Below are 15,885 nucleotides of genomic sequence, written 5' to 3' on the forward strand. Positions count from 1 at the left end.
TATGCTTTTGACTAAAGCAAAAGCCGGGGTGAAGGCCTTCCGTTTTCCTGTCTGTCTCTCAGGTACAAATACTGGCAGGTCAGATTTTTCGGAAATGTGCTGGAATGGTGGAACATGTACAAAGGAAGAGGCCATTAAATTTCAGTCTGAGCGTGGTTAACTCTTTTGAAACTGCAAAAAAGGCCTCGGTGGTGCATGTGCTTTCCAGTTAAAAAGGCTTGTCTGTGTCTCCAAAGGCTCATACAGCCTCTCTGGCGCAAAGGGTGACATGTTCCTTCAAAATGAATGACAGGCAGCGTATTCAGCTCAAGCCAGTCTCTACTAGATCATCCTGCTGTGTATGTGGAATTCGCACTAGCTTACTTACTAAAATCCACTGCATTTATTTAACCCCTTTAAAGCCTGAGTTTTAATTTATGTCACATTTGCTACACCTGGCATTTTTTTTTACCTCTGTTTTTGTTATTTATTGCTTAAAATGTATTGTGAGATTTATTTAGGTTTTTCGGGGGAGTGGGGAGGGTTGACAGATGATGTAGAAGTCTAAAAAATGCATTTTAATATAATACACTGGGCATTAAAGGGTTAATAAAAAAAATAAGAATGTAAAACTACACATTTGTGATCCACAACAATTTACTCTTTGGGCTCCAGTTCCAGAGATATGAGATATCAAAAGATCTGACAAGCGTTTTCCTTCATTTTATCTTAGTTTAGAAGTAAGCCAACTCATCATAATGTAGAAATTTATTAATATCTGAATAGCAAAAAATAAATAAGAACTGCAACTTTCAAAAATAGGTTGCAAGCATCCTTGCGACACAAACCACTGAACCATCTCCCATCAATAACAAATAATCTAGTTTTACAGTGTAAGTGGTTTCAGGAGTGAATTACATCATTCATGCAAACTAAGCATCGCACCTGCTCCAGTTTTAACGCTCTAATCACCCCCAGTCTAGTTAGTGGAGCGGTTTTCACTTTGAGGCGAGACAGAGAGGATAAAAATTGTTATAAGTTCACGCTGAGAGGCTATCAGTGAAAGTTAAACGACGCTGTCTGGCCTGAAGGGATCACTCTGCACCAGGAAGCCCATTTCTATATAACCCCCCTTCCCCCACAAACCCCTTTCATACTCATTTATCTGGTCACAAAATTACATCCCTTTCAACCTAAATCTGCTTTGAAACATGCAGCGTATGGGGAGGAAGTGACTGAGCAGAGGACGGAAGCAGATTAGGGTGGACAAAACGTCAGCTCAGAAAGTCACCTCAGGATAATCGGGGAGGAAAACTGATGGAGGGCTGCAATAAAAGTCCGGACTGTACCAAATCTTCCTTTTCTTTCAAACAGGCACACAAGCACGCGCAGAAAGAAAAGAAACATTTGAGCGAGTTCACCTAATGAACGCACAAGACAAGATGAGAGGCGAACACAGCAAAATTAATTAAGGAGAAACGGGAAATTAATGGAGCACGTGTTTCTTCTGCCACTTCTTAACATCGTTGAGATAAAATGGGGATGAGAAAAAGTGACTCAGACAACAGGGATGGGAGGCATGTGCAAGGGTGAGGAAAGAGCCGAGACATTGGAATCTAATGGAAAACCAGTAGTTCTTGCAACCTCGGTGGCTTCATTTTAACTCTCCACAGACAGCATTGTATTTTTTAGAGCGTTCACTTAGTTGAAGCAGCTCAACCTCTTTTCCACTTATTCAAACAGGGGGCAACAGCTCAGAGAGGGAACAGTGGATAAATGAGTAGAAGCTGGGTGTAAAGAGTCAGCGAGAACATGAGTAAGAAATAGTTTGGCTGCCAAGAAAATGTGGGAACTTGTAATAATAAGTGTTTTCCGACATCACAGGTGTTGACAAAAAGAAATCCTCTATTCACTTAACAGGCTGTCAAAACTTTTCTACTTCTGATCATAAAATAATATTAACTCAACATTACGGCAGGATGTGTTTTCATGATCACAGATTTATTTCATGAAAATAATGATGAAAAATTATAATAATTTCTGATCACAAGGCCACAAGAGGGGCATGCCCGTGTTCAAGGGATATAAAACAGGAAAAAGAAAGAAAGATATTCTCATGTATGGCTTTGACAAAACAAACTTGCCCCCTAATAAATGACTGGGCAACTTTAAAAACACAGTCCGCTGTTCAGAAGCTCTTTCCTGAATCCGCTAATTTCTTTTCTTGCCCAGCTGAGAAAAACGCTCTCTATCTTACACAATAGAAGATATTTCAACCAGTATAATTGCACAGTTGACATTTCTCCCTTTTCAATCTGAAAAATGTCCAGAATAAAATAAAAATCACTTCTATTTTGATTGTATTCAATAACATCAAGGATGTGCCGTTACATCTACCTGAGTGAGGAAATACACAACTTAAGAAAAGAGGTAATAATCGTACTTTTGTGCAACTAGGTAATTTGTTTCAGGTGGGCAAAGCTGTCAGTAAACAGAGGTATATTGAGATGACAAGTAACAATAACACTGTCAATATGTTTTATATTAGCTACTATGCTAAGAAAGTTAGCGTGTGAGCAACCTTTGCTAATTGAGCAGTAAGTATAAAGTATAAAGCTGAGGCTGCTGTGTCGAAAGATCTGATTCAGCACACAAACTCTTCATGTTCTCTTCATGTGGTTATTGAGCAATTACTTAGTGTGCTCAATAAAGACGAAAAGCACAGCTGTTTGCGTGTTGCTAGTCTAGTCAGTCTGCGGTTGTCTATAATTGTCACATGAAGATCAGATAACATTTTATGGGCAATCAATGTAGAGATCATGGTCTTTCCAAAGGCTTAGCAAACTTTTTCTTAGAGCTGTACTTCTGAATATGAGATTCTTAGCTCTGTGGCTTAAATGTAACATGTCAGCTACATGAGAGGGGGTAGGATTACTGTGTAAGTGTAGAAATCCAGCTTGCAACACAGAGCACGCCTTGATTTACAGCAGCTTATTGCAAAACTGGTGCGGGTTGCTCCTCTGTGTGTGTTTTATTACAGATCTGATCTGTTCAGCCATGATTCCGTCTAATTCAATTTCCCTCTAACCTTGTTTCTGGCCAGACTTGCCCCCTTTCATTCCTTCATCCTTGTTATTTTTTATTTTCTACTTCTCTCCCGCTTCTCCCCCTTCTTCGCTTCGGCCAATTCTACAGTCACCCCCTCTCCACAGCTGTAGCATAGCTCTCCCTCTGTCCTCCGTGACTCCTGTTCACTTCCTCCATCTCCTCCTCAATCCTTTCTTCTCCTTGCCAGTCAGCGTTATGATGTGGCGATCGATGATGTGTCCTTGACCTCGTTATGAGTCCCTCTCTGCTTCCCCACAGCGGGCTTTATTGACCCATAACTTCTCTGCACTCCCCAAACCCCCTTTTCCAGCGTCTTCTCACATCCACTGCCTTAGCCTCATTGACAAACCTCGCTTCTTTTCTTTTGCCAAATCCCATATTTTGGCATCTTCTAGTCATTACATTCTATGACTCCACACTCTACACATTCTGCCTCAGCTCCTCTTGCTACTTCACATTGTCGTCTCACTTTTTCCTTTTCGCTCTCACTCACCCTCTGCTACCCAGTAACCATTTGAACATCTTTCTTTTGTGAATATGGATTTCTTAAAAAGCTTTTCACATCTCCGCCTTCTTTGCTTATACCTGCGAAGTGTCTCCTACTCTCTCCTTGCTTCTTTGCCAGCTTCTACCTTTGCACTGAAAAACCTCCTTGATGTTTTCCAACCTGACTGACAAAAGCACTTTTGTGTGTGCATGTGCACTTTCTCTAATTTGGAGGAGGAACTTCAAAAAAGTCTCATTATTATAATAGGTAACATAGTGCTATACTCAAATATCAACTGAATGTGAAAACACATTTATTAGTTTCAAAACACACGCATGGATGAACTGGCTAAGGTCCAGTGTGGCCTATGAATTCATGCCTGATGGAGTATTAATTGAGTCTGACGGAGGACATAAAAAAACCCCTTCCCCCTAATCTGACATGGGCCATTACAGTCCAATACTGACATGGGAGCTTCGCTCATCTGCGCAGCAAAGTGAGCGAGTGTGAGTGTCCGCGTTTGATCGATTATGTTTTCATATGTGTGTGTGGATGTAATGCAACTATATTGTACAAACATATGACCATCCTGGAAGTTGGTCTGAAGTTATTTCTGGCAGATCGAAAGAGTGAATCAAAAGGAAGCATGATGGGTCTGAACTAAGAATAAACTTAACCATCTGTATCTTGCAGCTCTGAAGAGAAAAAAAAAGAGTTCCTAATATAGCTTTCATTTCAGGGCAAAACCGTGTTGCAGACTGTGTGTGTGAGTGTGTGTATATGCATATGAGTGAGGCTTCTCACATTTATGTTTGTGTTTGATAGCCGTGTACGAGTGTGAGACTTTCAAAACCTGCAAGATGTGTTATGTCAGCCCGTGAGACTAGTCGCACCTGCGTGTGCGTCTGTGTTTGTAGAATGTGTGTGTGTGTGCGCGTGCACAGGTTGGCTCAGTCATCAAGGTAATTAGTGTGTAAACCTCCATGCTGTCGGTTCAAAGAGAATTAACGAGCTCTAGTTAATTAACAGTCTCCCTCTCTTCTTGTTACATGTGTCTGCATATTCAACACATGTGTGTATCTGCACATCTGATTCTTGGTCTCTCTCTCTGTGTGTGTGTGTCTGTGTGTGAGAGAGAGAGAGCATTTGGATGTGAGACCGTGTTTGTGTTTGTTTATGCCCTGGTACACTCTGGTCTGCATAATGAACTGACAGGATGCGGCTTATGCATAAACCAAAACTACAAATATGGTTGTAGGACTGGAGCCACAGTTCCCTTTCGCTCTCTGCTCGTTCTCCTTGATGTTTGACATCATCTTTGTATAGGTGAAGAGCCACTGCGGCTAATTTTTAGAAACCAAGTGTACTGGGTTGTAACAGTGCATAGACAGGGGGACAAATTCCCATCATGAACACAGATTTATTCAAATCATGTTGCATGGAGGCAGAGTGAGACACATTCAGTAAATACAGACCAAAAAATGTAAAATAATTCATTTGACGGATTGACTGATATGACTTTTTAAATGCTGATACATAATATAAAATCATTATCCATTAAAAGAGTTGATGATAGCTTTTAACTTCTGAACTGACAATTGATAAAAGTCAGTGTAATTAGGTTTCGGCTAAACATACTTAATGACCAAAATAATTGTTTTTTTTCTTTGTGGCTTCTTTCTTTTATTCAAGAAAACAAAACTATGAAAAGAAGTGTAAAATGTAACAGGCTGTGACAGAACAAATATTAAATTTATCGACTGAGAGCTGGAAATGCTAGTGTTGATGATGATTAATTTTTATCTTTATAATTCATAATGACGTTAGCCGGTCCTACTGCCCGGCATCAAAAGTGTTGTGATGGATTATACTTTCATCTGTCTTTGCCCAACATATTGCTGCATGTTTGTATTTATTGCTGTTTGCTAAAAATAAAAAACTGGATGTTAAAAGAAAAAGTGTTTTTCCCGTGTTGTTAATATAGTTCTTTTGAAACAGGCCAAAGTCGGTTTATTCACTGAGTCCAACGTCAATCAAGCAGACAACAAACATCCTGTTTGTAATCGCTCCCTCCAGACACCTGAAATTTTCCTTACGTTGACTGAGGGGTGCCGCGGTGTAATTTCCCTGGCAGCGATCCTTGAATCGTGATTTAATCCTGAGAACACGTTACGTTTGATGGCATACATCAATATTTGTAAAATAAGATATTTTTAGGCCAAAAATTGGATTGTGTGACTGATGTGGGATACTGAAAGTCTTAATTACAGACCAGATTTATGGAATTCTTTAAGAGGCTTAGCAGCTCTAGTGGGCAGGATGACCTCTTGAATGATTAGAATAACCCTGGCATTTAAGCATAATATGAGTAATGACTTAATAATCAATTAAAAAAAAATAAATTAGTGATTAAACGAGTACATTGCTCTAAAAAGCCTTTAATATACAAATGAATAAAGTAAATAGCGATCTATTCTTTGGTTCTGTACAAAGCTGTCAAAAAATAAATAAATCAGAGGGTTGTCAGTTCAGTCCCTGGTCCCTCCACCTTGGGCAGGACGGTCAACCCTTAGTTGCTCCTGATGGCCGGTGAGCTTCATACGCCAGCTCTACTGTGACTAGTGTTGCACGAGAAAGGATTAAAAATGCCTTAAAAGTGCAGATTATTCAACATAGCTATTTTTTATTAACAGATAATATCACTTTATCCCGATTCTTATAATCTGGAAGTTTATTTACTATCTAAAAAAATACCAGACCTGATAAAATGTCAGCCTAATGCTTATTACAGCTATAACTGTGTGGAATACGTAAGGTGATATTGCACTATACTACCAGAGCACACACTGAAAACTAATATGCTCCTGTTGACACCACATGGGTATAGTCCAGACTTCATATCCAGAATGCTGATCAGTCAAAATGACCTTTGTTTCTGCTCTGTTGTTTTGCTGCCGTTTAGAAATCATGTTGTGCTAATGCAGACAGCCAGCGTGCATGTGGTCATACTTTAAGAGTAGAGTGAATACTGGAATGAATAAGTGAACTCAATAACAGCGACCAGATTACAATGCAAATATTATTGAAAAATAATGAGCTTGCATTGACTGCTTTAAAGCAGGCATCCTTACACCTTGCATGATTAAACTGCCATGAAAAAGGCGTTTATGCAGAGACACTTCTTCACTGTGGATTCACACAAAGTGGCTCTACGGATGACATGTTGCATGACTTGCATTTAACTTCAAAGCTTGCTTTTCCTTGCCTTTCTTTACTATTGTTTTCTACCATTTAAATTGCCATTTAAATTCTCTGGCTCCAGATGTCTTGTTTCATAACTGTAAGGGATTTTTTTCTTTTTACAAGCACCTTAAGTGTGAAATTTGTTGGTGAAAAAAACAACAACACATGAATATCTTTGTTGTTGTTTTTTTTTTAATCTAATTGCACAAACAAAGTTCATTTCTACTCCAACACTTTTTGCTATTTCTTTTCTTCTGTCTTTTCTCATCATGTCAAAGAGTCCAATAAAATAAATGAAACTAAAGTTTAACTGGAAAATGAGTTAATTGGTAAAATTCGTGTGATCCTAATAAAATCTCCAAGAGTTTATGAGAAAACCTCCTGAAATCTTTTGCTGTCAACTGTTAAGTTATGCATCAAAGCCAGTGAGGAGGGGAAACAGTGAAGCACACTGACAGAAAGCATCTTTCAGTTACTGCGCAAACAGGACAGACGGGTTAACAATTTATTTGATGATGATATATTTAAACTGGTTATTTAAATATAGAAATGATCTGCAACTTTGTTCAAGCCCTTAGTGGTGTAACAGAGTGACGTTTCCAGTGCCATAATGCAGTTTCTTAAGGCTATGTTGAAAAGAGCAGACATCCTGCTTATGCAGTGTCACCGCTGGGTCAAGCAGACAGGTACAGACATGTGTCAAGAGACTACGTGGAAGGGAGTGACGGATGATGGATGGAACAACTGATCAAAGGTGGGATGAGGAAAAAAAATGTCTGTTAATCAGCATTTGTAGCGAGGTAAATATAAAATAATAAAAGGAAAAGACTCGGCATGACCACAGACTGTCTGAAGTAGAAGTGAAGAAGAGATGAAGAATGTTGTTCAGAGGGAGAGACGCGGACTGTTGTGGCATTTGCAGAATGCACAAAATGGTTTGGAGCAGGTTGAAACTCAGCTCAGGGAGGGATGAAGCAATATGAGTGGCATTTCTTCAGCTGTCTGGCCCAGTGATGTTGATGAGTCAAGGCGCCTTATTATCACAGCACACACTCACGCACTCGCACAGACATTCATAGCTTCCACGCTGATGCCGTAAATGCGCACTTCAGCCACGCTTGCTCACACTCACACTTGCAAGTGTGCACTTTAACACACACTGACAACACATCTATAACTATGCAGCATGTATGTTGCAGTGGGACCACCTCTGCAGTAACAGCAATCCTCCCTTATCCATGCTTCTGCTTTTTCCCTCCCTTCCCATGTTTCTCTGCTCTCCTTCACCCTTTGTTCCCTCACCCCCCACTTTCTCCCCTTTCATTTCCTCTTTCTTCTTTCATTCCCCTCATTCTGCAGTTCACCGATCTTCTCTCCCTCTTTCCCTCCCCTCTTCCTTTCTCTTCTTTCCTCTGTCTCAGTCTCTCGCTCTCCATTGCTCCCTCTAGAAGCAGGTGATGTAGAAGGGTGCTCAGCAGTATCTGACTATCAGGCCTGACTCTGTGAGAGGAATGATAATCACTGTGCTGCACTGCAGAGAGAAAAAGAAGAGAGGGAGAGAGAGAGAGAGAAAGGGAGAAGAGGGAGGGAGAGGGGGTATGAGGTAGAGAAAAAGGGGGGCAAGTGCGGCAGTAGAAATGAGGGGGCAAATTAAAGTGCGTGGGGGGGTGGAGACGCAGAGGGCAAGAGAGCGGGACAAAGAGAAAGGAGGCAAAGAAAAAGGAGAAATATGGGGAGAAGGGTATAGAAGAAAGAAAGACCGGATTACAGAAATTGAGCAGTGCTTTAGAAACATGTTACCTTCTTGGTGTCACGCTCCCTCATTCCCCTCACAGGAGCACCTTCTCTTGTTCCACTCCCCTAATCTTTTCCCCTCCTGCATACACACTTACACACAACCACACTCGCACTCCTCAAACAACACCACCCCTACCACCACAACAGCTTGTTGTACAACAGCCCCGCGGTATGAGGGAGAGCCTTAGCCTTGTGTCTGAGCGCCAGAGAACATTAACTGCAGCAGCGAGGTCATCTGATCGGCACTATGCGGACCCATTCGCTCCCTCTCTCCACACTCCTCTTCAGAATGCTGCAGTCTGCTGCAAGCCCTCCGGTGGCAAACACTGGAACTACGAGCCTCGCTGACTTCTGACACGCCTGTCCCGCTTAACAGTTTTTGCTTTGTGCGAGGCACGTTTGTGATTTGTTGAAGCTTTGTGAACTTCAATCACTTTCTCTTATTGGCTCCATTTAGAAATAAAACCGTGAGTCAGTTGTGCACCATTTTAGCCCTAACTAGTTATTTAAAGTGTGTGGATGTTTGCAGGTATTTTGCGGATGACTGTTTGTGCAGAGGCAGACAGGCAGAGAGACTGTTTCGCTGCATGTGGATCGACTGCTTCGCCATCCACCACAGCTTTATTACCATCAATCTGTCCACTCTGGCATTGTGCTTTCTCCCTTCTCCCTGTCTCCATCTGGGCTCTCCACCCTGCAGATACACATTGAAAATCATTGACTCTATTCACAGCATCGGCCCTTTGAAATGTTTATCCTTTTGTGCAGCCGTGGCTGTCTATAGGGGAAAAAACAAAACAGAAACAAAGGCTCATAGTGTGAGATGTGAAACGAGGCTTACCGGACAAATGCCCATGATTCAGATTAGCTCCTCTGTTGGTGTGTGTGTGCTGGTGGTGTTCATCACTTTCCAGTGCTAGTCCTTAAAACAGTCATCTCTTATAATATCCATGACAGCAGTCATTGTTAAGAAAGATGCAAACAGGATGGCCGCGTACAACTGGCCTTCTGTGTGCCTGCGTGAGTAAGAGAGACCATACATATGTATGCCTGCTATTTAGATGGTATTTACTGCCCATTCTGTCTTCGTGTGTGTGTGTGTGTGTGTGTGTGTGTGTGTGTGTGTGTGTGTGTGTGTGTGTGTGTGTGTGTGTGAGAATTTGTACCATTAGACTAATAGTATGCGTGTTAGGAACAGGCTTTTCCCACCCACTGCTATTGTCCATTAAGGTTGACCAGATGAAGAGTGAACAATAGCTTCTCTGTGGGGGCCAGTGTATGAAAGAGTAAAAGTGAGGATGAGGCTAAAGATACGTACTTTTTGTAAAAGGCTGGCAAACAAGATCACGCAAACAAGATCACACATCCACGCGCGGGCACACACAAACACAACCTCCCTGTTGAGAGTGATTAGGAGTGCTGCTGTGAACAATAGATAGAGTCAATAAAGGACCTCAGAGACGTCCGACTACAAGAGCAAGGTCTCTTTCCCCCTGCTCCCTCCACCACCTCTACCTCGGTTCACACTCCCATTTTTTTTCTCCTTCACACTCTTTTGCCTCGTTTACACTTTCAGCTCTTTTGGTGTGGCATCCTTTCTCTGTCAAACAAGACCGCTCTTCCTCCCCGACTTTCCAAACTATTTCATTTCTCATATCTTTCCCAGCTTTCTCCATAAACCTCTCATTTTCTTCTTGTTTCTCGTTGTTTCTCTACCTCCCCCTCACATATACTTTGTCTCCTTTGTGACTCTCCTGTCTTTTGTGAAATGGGCGGACGGGCTGAGCTGACAGAGGCTGACACGATGGAGCGCCATGGCAAACTGAAATCCATCCTGTCAGTTTAGAATCAGTGTCACTCATTTTACAAGGTTAAAGATAGCTTTGCCTAATGTGCTGTCAGATACAAACAAGCACGTACACCACATAGGCCTTGCCACACATAATCACAACCCACATATGCGTATGCTATAACTCTGGCACGCACAAGTACAAACACACACTCACACATGCCTGCTCTGCACTCCAGGCGACTGCCACATTAATTCACCTGCCTACATATAAAATGGCATATTTGTACATTAGTTGTGGATCTTATAGATTGTGTGTTTATACTTTGTGGGGACATAAATGTATTTACACCATCATATTGTGGGGACCAACTTCCCATTTGGGAACCATAAACAAGTCCCAATAATAACTAGGGCACAATTCGGAGGTGAAGACATGGTTTGCGAGCAGGTTTAGTTTAAGTTTAGGGAAGGGAAGCAGTTAAGCAAATAGCAGCTATGGTTAGTTTCAGGAGAAGCCTTCAGATAAAAAAATTAAGTCAATTTAATGTCCTCTAAAATGATTTAAACACAACTGTGTGGGTGTATGTGCATGTGCAAACCCCTTTACAGCCCTATCACCCCCGTGACAGACACAGTGCCACAGAAATGTCTTGGGGTGCCTCGCCCAATGTCTTGACAATAGTCTCAGTGTGTGTGAGTGACAGAGAGTGGCTCGGGGACACAGAGGGGGCGTTATACTGGGTAGACGACACGCACGAAGATGTACAGGCACACACACACGTGCACACACGCACATTAAAGAGAGAAGACAGTGAACTCTTTCTCTCCCTCTGCACTATTTCTCATTCCCTCTCTCCCTGACGCAGAGAGACTCAATCATTCTCGCACTCTGTCTCCTTTGACGCATAGGAGAAACAAAATAACTGCTCCCTCACTCTCTCCTCTTTTTTTCTTTGTGTGTGTGCGTGCGTGTACAAACGCAGACTGTATAATTAATACGGCTTTCATTTTCTTTCAGCTATGAAGTATGCTTTTGGTATGCAAACAGACTTCTTGCATGCGAGTGTGTGATAACGTGTGTGAGTCTGCGCGTGCATGTGCGCGCGTGTGTGTGTTCGATACACCAGAGACCAAGTGCAAAGTTGGGCCATTGAGCGGTCGGAGAAGGAAGAAGGAGAGTTAATTAGAAAGCAGGGGAGACTCCAAAGCGTCCCTATCGATAACCTCACACCACACTTCAAGCGTATATATGTACATTGGCTTTTGCAATCCCCTTTGAAAATTATAGTTCGGCATTAGGGTTAAGAAATGGCTCCCGTGAAGTCATATTCAGCAGAGCCTTTTACTCAGAAGTCTGCCTGATTATTATGCGACTCGTGGCATTAAAAAATGTTGAAAAGTGCAAATTATTCTGCAGCTAATGCAGTAAAAATAGTTTAGATGCTGTTTGTCTGCAGCATAAAACGACAGGTATAGATTGCACTTTTAAGGTGTCAGTAAGGAACCTCATTAGGGTTCATTTTGGGTGTATGAGGATTTGTGTATGGTATATTAAAATATAACCATCTATATAACATCTGTCACATTTTCTTTATGTTCTGATTCAGTGCTTCTGTTTTCAGGCTTCAGGGCTTAACTGTGGATTATTTTCACAACTCATTAATAATTTAGTCTCATTAGCCCAATAGGCTGACAGAAATTGCCATTTGTAACCAACCAAGAGTCCAGACTACATATTCAGTATGCTGGCATAGAAGATTCTGAAATCCAACCTGTTTTCATCCCTAAAAGTTACATAAATTTTTAAATACTGAAACTGTTGCAGTCTACGGCTCTTGTACGGTGTCCATCTGCAGAGGAAGCTATGTGTTTTTAGAAAGCATTGATCTTTCAAGCTTTCTTTTAAGCCACGAGACAACAATCCAATTACTCTTTAAAGCTTATTCAAGGAAGAAATGTATTTTTCAGCCCATTAGGGGGATTTAATCCCCTTAGTTTATCTGAAAACTAATTTTCACAAGACAGCAACGAGACCTCTAATGTACACAATATTTCAGCAACTTAAGCACTATATATATTGAAAACTTTGAGCTTAAGTGGAGCACTTTGTAGATGCAAATACATTCACTGATCTCTACATGGGTTCAGACATGATATGCGCATTTGGATTCCTCACAGTCCAGATCTCATATTCTACACAAATCCCCATACGGGAATAAGAAATGAATTATTTAACCATTCATAATGATCATGCCATGTAAGAGTAACACCACTTTGTAAAAGTCACACAGAGACACTTTCTTGCAGGAGCGACTTATTAATCAGATTTAAAAAAAACATTTTTTTTTGATATTCAGTTAGTTAACAATTCAATGTTTGATCATCCACAGCTACACTGTTACTGCTGCTGCTGTTGCCTTTTGGTTGAGATCTACTAAAGATCTACTGCAAACATGGTGAGCACGTTTAACATCTGTCTTTTAGAGAATTCAGAGAAAAAAAAGGGGGGAAAAGAAAAAGAGTAACAACAAAAAAACCCCTTCAGAGCATGTTAAGGTGAAATCGTTGATTCAACATATTTTTGACAGAAGACTCCCTGCAAAGGCTCTGCAGGATTTAAAAGGGCCGCTGTCAGCAAAGGCCGGCATTAGAAAACACTCTCACACATCAAATTCTAATCAAAGCCTGGTCTTTTTAACAGCGTGAAAGCTTTTATGTTAACACGACACCACGACCAAAGCTTTATTCACGCTTTTAAAAAGAGACTGACCCAAGCATGTGTGTGTGCCTGCACCTGACAATACACCATATCTGTGTCAACACACTCTACCCTTGCTTCTCATCTTACCGGTGATACCGTGTGTGACTCCCCTAACCATGAATAAATTGTCTGTGATCCGCGCTTACAAAGTGTACACCTGTGTGTGTCTTTGTATGGATGCAGGTAGGGATGTGTATATTTTCCAAGCTGTCTCAAGTTGTCGGCTCGGATGTGAGCATTCTTTTATCCAGCCAATTAGAGGTTGCCATTTCATCCCATGGAAACCTGTTTGGGGCCTAATTGGAAGACGTATTTGCATGACTTTGATTTCAGTTTCTTAGTGCGCTTGTTTTAAAGCTTCTGTGTGCATATGCGGATGTGAGTAATTTTCAGTAAAAGTGAGGGTTTTTTTTTTGCTTTTACCCCCTTTTTCCTCAAGTGCTGTTAGTTGCCATCTTCATATTAGTGCTGCATTTGTGAAACAAGAGGAGAACCTCTTAAATAATCTATGTCTGATTTGTACCTGTGCACTGTTGACCCATTAAGAACGAGCTTTATGGTAATGCCTTGCTATTACTGTGCTATATCAGGAGAAAGTCTTTGACTTTAAGTGTAGTTTGATTCATCATGTTCACTGTGTTTTGGCTCTAAGTGTCTGTATGTGAACATAAATCATGTTAGTTTATGCGTATGGAGGTAGTTCTTCCTTTCCAAAGTCCAAGGGAACAAGAGTGTGTGATTATACAGCCTGTGTGAAAATGTGTGTCTGTCAAGCAGGTCAACCTGTTTTAACATCTCTGTTTGAAGACACTGGCTATTTCTTAGGGCTTGGGTCAGCTAGATCTTTTGGTCTGTGTGTAAGTGTAAGTGTGTCTGCACATTTACGTGGGTGTCTCTCTTCTGGTTTATTTCTGACATGAACAGGCGAGTGGGACTCTACAAGGATCGAACACGCACACATAGCGTGTACGCTCACACATGCACTGGGAGAGGTTTGGGTCAGTGGTATAATATGGAGAAATGCTGCAGGCAGAGGCATGCCCACTCAGATTTATGTAACTTTTTCATTAGGGCAGGTAGAAAGCTCTCATCTCTTTCCCTCTCCCTGTCTCTCCCTCTCTCCCTGACACACACACACACACACACACACACACACACACACACACACACACACACACACACACACACACACACACACACACACACACACACACACACACACACACACACACCAAAATAGCCTGGAGAGTCTGAGCTGGCTTTCCTCTCAAAGTGAACCTCCTTCCCTCCTCTCTTCTTCTACTTCTAACCCTAGACCCATACACCTCATTTCTATCTTTTTCAGTCCATCTCCTCCTTCCCTGTACTCCCCCCATCAGCTTTCCACCCCTAGGCAATACCTAAGAATGCATTTTCATTTTGTAGCTTCACATCTCCCTCCACCACTCACTGAAGCATTGCCTGTTCTCCCACTCACCTTATTTCTCTTCATCCACCTACCCAAATCTCCTACAACCACCCCACACCGCCACCACTATACCCCCCCCCCCCCCCCCCCCAAAGTTAGTGGTACTAACCAGGAATTTCTTTTCTACTCTTTCATTTATTCTCCTCCTCTTCTACAGTCTTCATCTCGATCTTCCGATTTATCTATCTTCCACCAACAATTCTAAACAGATGGCTACACGTAGCCTGGAGCAAAAACATTGGCTTTGGACTACAGCGCTACCAGGGCCAGTCTTTTGCACTCACGCAAGATCTAATAAGCTGATATCCGGCGAGAAATGTGCTCTGATTCGCCAGTGGCAAAAATGCATAAACCATATTGCACAGTGCAGATATTCACACCTTAGGCTTGTTCCTTGGTAGCATGCTTAATTTTATCCAACCCCCCCAAAATGAAAAGCAAAGATTAAAGCTGATTTTAACTACGGTCTAAAAACAGACGAAAAAGAGGGAGCAGGAAATGGAGAGGGTTGTTAAGAGTCATTTGTAAAATTTGTAAAGTTTGGAACCATTAAAAACACGTTTTAAAAAAGATGGATCCAGATGGAGAGTGATGAAAAGAGATGAAACCACTTAGGGAGAACAAAGAGATCAATCAAGAGAAAGACAGACGGAGGAAGATGTAATTGTGCGTGTGTGAGTGTGTGGAGGGGGCGGGGGGTAAAGTCAGACATTGGGGATGGAAGATTGGAAAGAGACACTTTTTTTAATTGGACGACTTACACAGCGCTGAGTTCTAAAGCAAATATCTCAGGCGCCTGCTCTGTACAATAAAATAATAAGTGTTTATAAGCACATTCCAGTGAGTAGATTTTTGCCACCTTGGTTTTGTAAGTTTGTACATTGAAGCTTAGATCTGTTACCATCACTTTTGAGAGTATGTACTGTCTTTTTTTAAGACTCATAATTAGACATATATCTTTATATTCCAATACTTTAACTCTGCGAGCATTCACCTCCTTTGCTTTAAGCCTGATTGTGATTTAAGAATAAAAGCGCTTTTTCTTTATGTGTGTTTGCAGACCTGTCATTGGATAGGTGTTTGATGATTCGTAAGTTGTTTCCTCTGTAGATGTCATGAGTTCAAAACTCAGTTTCAGCATCTTTTAACGAAAGCATGCTGATATTGTGTCAGTCCATTCTACATAATAAAATCAGTCCGTCCACCGAGCTGTCACCTGGAACATCGACTGGCAACGCTAAACCAATTTT

The 15,885-nt window shown here is 41.5% G+C and overlaps 1 protein-coding gene across 1 annotated transcript in view; it reads right to left on the bottom strand.

Annotated features, from left to right (window-relative positions):
* The window catches only part of pcdh7a (protocadherin 7a), a 40,428-nt gene that overhangs the window by 6,300 nt on the left and 18,243 nt on the right, over positions 1–15,885 (bottom strand). The window lies entirely within an intron of this gene.

The sequence above is a fragment of the Rhamphochromis longiceps genome, linkage group LG6, assembly GCF_057381845.1.
Source record: "Rhamphochromis longiceps isolate RC_006_pf linkage group LG6, R_longiceps_female_GT1.1, whole genome shotgun sequence".
Classification (NCBI taxonomy): domain Eukaryota; kingdom Metazoa; phylum Chordata; class Actinopteri; order Cichliformes; family Cichlidae; genus Rhamphochromis; species Rhamphochromis longiceps.